Source organism: Pan paniscus, chromosome 6 (assembly GCF_029289425.2).
Source record: "Pan paniscus chromosome 6, NHGRI_mPanPan1-v2.0_pri, whole genome shotgun sequence".
Lineage (NCBI taxonomy): Eukaryota > Metazoa > Chordata > Mammalia > Primates > Hominidae > Pan > Pan paniscus.
In genome coordinates this window covers 25,082,461-25,088,366 of record NC_073255.2, presented here as the reverse complement: position 1 = coordinate 25,088,366, position 5,906 = coordinate 25,082,461, and the positions used below count along the sequence as shown (strand labels likewise).

Sequence of the window (5,906 nt, the reverse complement as noted above, 5' to 3'; positions counted from 1 at the left end):
AGCAGCCTCCTGACTGCCAAAACTGTAAGACATTAAGTTCATGTGGTTTAAACTACCAAATGTGTGGTAATTTGTTGCACCAGCAATTGAAAGTGAATACAGTTAGAATGAACATGTTAGCACCAGAAGAATGTGTGAAAATATGAGAAGCCAGCCTCATGTAGACTCCAACATCCGAGGTGGAAATTCTAATGGGGTATTGGATGGGTAACTTAAAGCATTCCTCTTCTATGTCAGAGAACACTGGGATTTGGCCCCTTGTCAGTGAACTTATCTGTGTCTCTGTGTTCAACCTTTTAGTCTCAAGTTAGAGAATAGAGCTCACTGTGGCATAATATTTATTAGGTACATAAAAAATAAGAGACAATATTCCCAGGATATAAAATGTACTGCTTCTTTCTTACAGAGTTTCCAATTGTCAGAAAAATTTATCTACTCGTAAAATCCCACTGATGGTGTCCACAGAACATAACAGTAGGTGAATAGATGTTAATATTTTTTAAAAGTTTTGCATTTTCTTGTGCAAAATCTAAAAATGTGCAAGATATTTACATATATATATAATGAAGCCTATTATCTAAACATATTGGAAAATGAATTAGGAATATCTGCCACCCCCTTGTCTTGGGTTTTTAGAATATAATTAAACGTTGATATTCCATTCTCAAAGAACTTACTCACTATCTGGTATTCCAGAAACTCAGAGTAAATTATTTTTCCCACTAAAGTGGGTGAAGTAATTGATATGTTTGTCCACACACAGACACATACACATATATTTGTTAATGGAATGCACAAAAAGTGCTATTTTAATAGAGAGACACAAAATATTACATATTCATGGGACTTAGGGACAAAACTATGCCTTGGAAATTTTCTGGAAAATCACATAAGCTCCAAAGAAGTTGATACAAAGACAGCTAAAGATCTTGGTTTGATAGTGGCAATTCTACCAATACAAATACAAAGGAATCAACAAATGGACAACTCTTTAGATTACAGTTATGACACAAGCAATCCATAGGCATTCCAGTGAAAACTGCACAGAGCTCTCTCTGTTGTTACTTGCAAAAGGCTAGCATGGAAATATCTTGTGCTCATGTGAAGAGTTGGCCCGTATTTCCTTGCGTGTTATCCTGAAAGCAACAAATGACAGAAAAGAGTGATGAACATCTAAACCACAGCTTTGTGGGGGTCATTTTATGGATGATTCATCTTATGGTTGAGTAAGGCTCCGAAAAGATGTGATGAAGGAAACTATGAAATTGTTAACAACAACTTGGCTCACTTTCTTAATCTGGGGAAATAAAATCAATCTGACCTAAATTTACTCTGGCCCTAACATTTTACTATGATTTCAGCTATTCACTGAAATTAACTGGTAAATGGCATAGTCAAATGTTTTCAGAAAGTTACAGGATGATAATGACTCAGGGACAAAGTGACCCAGAAAACGGATGTCATAGCAGCCCGGGTTCTGAGAGTCAATACATACTGAAACAGGACAGAGAAAAAACTCCAGGGGGAACTTTCTTCCAAGCTTGCAAATGTGGCCTTTCTCTTTCCAAGATAATGTCATACTAAGAAAAATCTGAACAAGGGGGGAATATGCTGTTTCCTATCACTCTTTCTGGTATATTTGTACTACAGGGGCCAAACATGAGTGACTTTAACATACGACATAGGTCACTGAAGGATACAAAAAAAAAAAAAAGAAAAAAGGAAACAAAAATCCTTTTGATTATTAAATAACAATAAGCAATAGCTTGTGTGTTTGAGTTCCCTCTCCAGTGTAGGAAACCACTAGTTCTGCTCCCTCTGAAATACAGAGAAGGGGTAGAGTCTAAATTCTAACCCTAGTTAAGAGAAAAAAATTACCTCTGCATTAATGAGCAACCTGACAGCTTCCATGTGGTCAGGCAAATTTTAAGTTAGAAGGAACTTTAAGCAAGACTTCCTCATTTTATTGACCAGTTTAATGTAGGTCAAAGATATATACATGTACTCCAGGCACTGTGGAGATTCAGGATATTTAGAGATAAATAAAATCCAGTACTTGATCTTATGGAATCTAAATATACTGGGGTAGGTAGTGACAACGTGGTAAGAGTTGTGTGAGAGGTTCGTATCACTCAGAGTTTTTAGCTTCAAGCAACAGCAAATGACTGTGGCAGATCTAAACTGAAGAGCAACATACCAAACTTCAGTCCCAGAATTGCTGGGAGGGGCTTAAGAATCAGGCACACAGCTTACGAAGCCAGAGCAGCCCCCAAAGCATTGCCACTGAATAGGTTCCTTGTTTCTGCTAAGGCCCAGGAACCACAATTTGCATGACCAACGCCATGAGCCCTGGACTCTGCACCCCACGGCCACCACAGTCACATCCGGAACAGCGTGTTGTTTGCACAGCTGCCTCTGCTCACCACAAGAGTGAGTTCTCTTCTGTCCCTGCTTCTTTGTGTCAGCAGTTCCTAATTCCTGGTCCCAGATAGCCATGTCTGATTGCCATTCTAAGCGCTTTGCCTCTCCCTTATCTACAAGCGCAGCTGGGACAGTGAGTCATTGGGATTTCAGCTTCTATGTCGGTTGTGACCATTGCGTAAGTCAGTACAAGAAACATGGTAGGGGTAAGGAGGTCAGAAGAGACTTTCTTAAGGAAGTGATCCTGAGCCATGTGCTGAGGATGAGCTAAGGCCCCAACTTTACATAGCTGGTGATACTCACACAAGCAGGCTAAGGGGCCTCCAGTCCTTATGACATAATTAGAGGAGAGCTGGGAGGACTTTCCAGACAACAGCCACCTTCACCAGTCAGCCCTTTTGTCTGATGGTCCACACAAAACTCATTGTATGAGTCAGCAGGATCTAGAAGGTTCACTTCCTCCACAGTGGCTGACAGCTAGAAGACACAGCAGAGCATGTGGGGACCAGGAGAATCCCATAGAGGCAGAGGTGTGAGGAACTAGCAACTGTGGAAAGAATTCCCTTCCCTGAGGGAGGAGATCAGTGGTTAAGAACTATTTAAATAGTCCAAAGTGCACAGTTTAATCTTTAGAGCCCATAGATTAGATAATAGGAGAAGGGATCCATAAATGCTGGAGCTGATAATCAAAAATCATAGATAGAGGTAGGGCCAGGTTTCCAGGACCATGGGACTGAGGACTCTAGGGAGCCCAGTCCTTGGGGAGCTGTTAGAAAGGCAAGTGCACAGCAGGGATTGGAGCTGGTAAACAGTGAGTGCTGACCCACTAGGGCTTTCATTTCAGGTACTGTCAAGGGTTCAATTGCTAGATTTAATACTTTGCCTTTCTGCAAATAAAGGCTGTGGGAGCCACACCAGACCAGACTGCAGGGGGATTCTGATAACAGTACTCATGCATGGCATTTAGGTAGCTTTTTAAATGTAAATGTTTTCCGGGAGAGATAAAGATGGCATTAGGCATTAACACACACACACCTTAGAGTTAACATCTCAGTTATTTTATGCATTGATTGTTTATCACAAACATCTACTTGTACATTAATGAGTTAATGAGGTAGGGATACAATGAGGCCTTGCCTTCAAATAGGAATGTAAGACTGCATAGGTACGCACACACCCATGTAAACCAATGAAATGAGATATACAATGTGTTATGAGAGGAGCAGATACAATATTATGAAATTGATTAGGAGGAAGAGAATAACTCAGATTAAGACAAACTGAGGAGGACATCTTGATGAAGAGTGTTTTTCATTGAGCTTTGGAAAAAATGATATCTCTGAACATTTCAAGATGAGCAAAAATGGTTTCAGGGAGGAGAAATGCCAGGCAGAATGCCCTCTGTAGGGTTTGGGGAAATTAAGAACCATTTGTTTTGGAAATAATATAATGACATAAAGGAAAGCTAGGTTCTAGTAGAGAGTTGAGGAACCTGTGGCAAAGAGAAACAGAACAGCTCAGTTTGGATTGTGGGATGAGTCAAGGGGAAACTTCAAAGGGAATCTGGGTGGATTAGGTGATCTGGCAGCATGACAGCCCGGGATGCATCAGGGAGGAAGGGGTGGTTAGAACAGTAGGAGAGAAAGTGCAGAAAAGGGAAAGGAAACTTTTTCTTTGTCACCATTCTGCCATCTACTTACTTTAGATGAATCCTTCTATTAGGTTTCTGAACCCAGACCCAGCCAGGACTTGTCTCTATTCATTTTCTGGGCTGTGTCTAACAGGAGATAATAGGCTAGAGAGAGATGCTGTATGAACAAATAGAGAAACACATTTGTTTTTAACATTCGCTGTTGCTGATGTTGGAAAAAAATGTGAAACAATTATTGCACATTTCATTTTACTAAGTTTTACTTTTTTTCCCCTTTCCCCTAATTTTCTCTTTCTTGAATTTTGAACAAAATACACAGAAGGAAAACACAAAACACAGAAATGGAAAGTAAAATGGAAGAAAATATCAAGAAAACTTTATTCTTGCTTATATTTTAAAAGACGCATTTTAAAGTGTTATCTTAAAAATCCAGAGCATTTTAGAAGATGAAATGCCAAAAGGTCTCCATTATGTCTATATGTCTATGTCTTTGAGTGACAATCACAGTGCTGATGTAGGGGGAAAGGGGGAACTAGTTAGACACTGTCACTCACCTGGAAAGGCTTTATTCACCTGTTCCACAGGGCAGTGAGGCACCTTCAGCTCTGAATCACCGAAAGAGAATCTGGTGGGGCAAGTTCCAGCTGCATGAGGATTTGTTTGCATAAATATTTTTTACTTATTGCTAACACTGAGGGTGCCTTCTTACTCCCTGGCAAACATTAAACCACTTTTATTTCCTTTCATGGAAATAAGATTATATTTACAGATGGTTCTTAGATATACTCACCTGATTTTTTTTTAATTGCTTTTCCACCTGCTTCCCCTTTCTTCTTAGGGTGAAACTCTAGCCATACGCCCTCTTCTGGTTTCGGGTGAGGAGCCTGAATTGTGGGTATCGTAGTTCTCTTGCCTTTTGGGGTTTCTAGTTGGGCAGCTTTGGAGCCACACTGGTAGAACTTCAAGTCCCAGGTGGCTCAGGAAGCAGGGGTGCAGTTGCCTGCCTGCATACGGAGCAAGGCATGTTTGAAGAGTACCCGGTTTTGGTAGAGTGACTTCTATTCACTAAAACCATGTGTCTGAACTGAAGAAGCTTGGGCTCACTTCCACAAATGTAAGTGCTGATTTTTTAAAAATAATATTCCTTTCACTATTGATATGTGCTACACACTAGGAAGTTGTATAATTTCCAGAAAAATTTAACAAACCAACTGCTTAACAAATCAAGTCCTGCTTAAATAAAGGGAAGGTAACTGGTATTCTGTGGGCTTATGGGACATGTGTTAGAATAAACCTCATGACATAGAATAGAATAATACCTTGAGACATGGTTTAGAATAGTTTATTTTAAAAAAAGGAGGAACCCAGGTCACATTAACCATCAAAGGCAAAAACAAAACACTCTATGAGTTGCTTAAAATATGTAGATGGCTGAAATCCCCTAAAAACTTTAAATATTTCAAAAAGCATACAGGTATGTTAAAAAGACTGTACTTTGAAGATAGATAAAGTTGCAATCAGCAGCCCCACTGCTTATTAGATTTATGACCATTGACAAGATGTTTCACCTCACAAAGTCTCAGTTTCCTCATCTGTAAAGTGTGTGTGCATAACCTACCTCATTAGGTTAATAGCATTAAATTATGAATAAAAGATAATCATGTAATTAAGTTAAGGGGGGCATTAAATTAGCACAGTGCATTGTACTGAATAGACAGATGATACATGATGGAGGGTAACTTGGCTTCATCCTAATTAAGTTTCAGTTAAGCTTGGAAAACACACCAAAGAGACAAAAAGACAAATACTGGATGATTCAACTTACATGAGGTAT

General features: G+C 39.5%; 1 long non-coding RNA gene across 1 annotated transcript; it reads right to left on the bottom strand.

Moving 5' to 3' along the window:
* Nucleotides 1–778: 778 nt before the first annotated feature.
* LOC100970260 (uncharacterized) lies at nt 779–4,902 on the bottom strand. Its single transcript, XR_612959.5, has 5 exons — nt 4,863–4,902; nt 4,627–4,697; nt 4,122–4,229; nt 2,725–2,989; nt 779–1,136 (listed from the first exon to the last, which is right to left on the bottom strand). It is a non-coding gene; the product is annotated as an uncharacterized LOC100970260 (long non-coding RNA).
* Between the last annotated feature and the right edge of the window lie 1,004 nt (nt 4,903–5,906).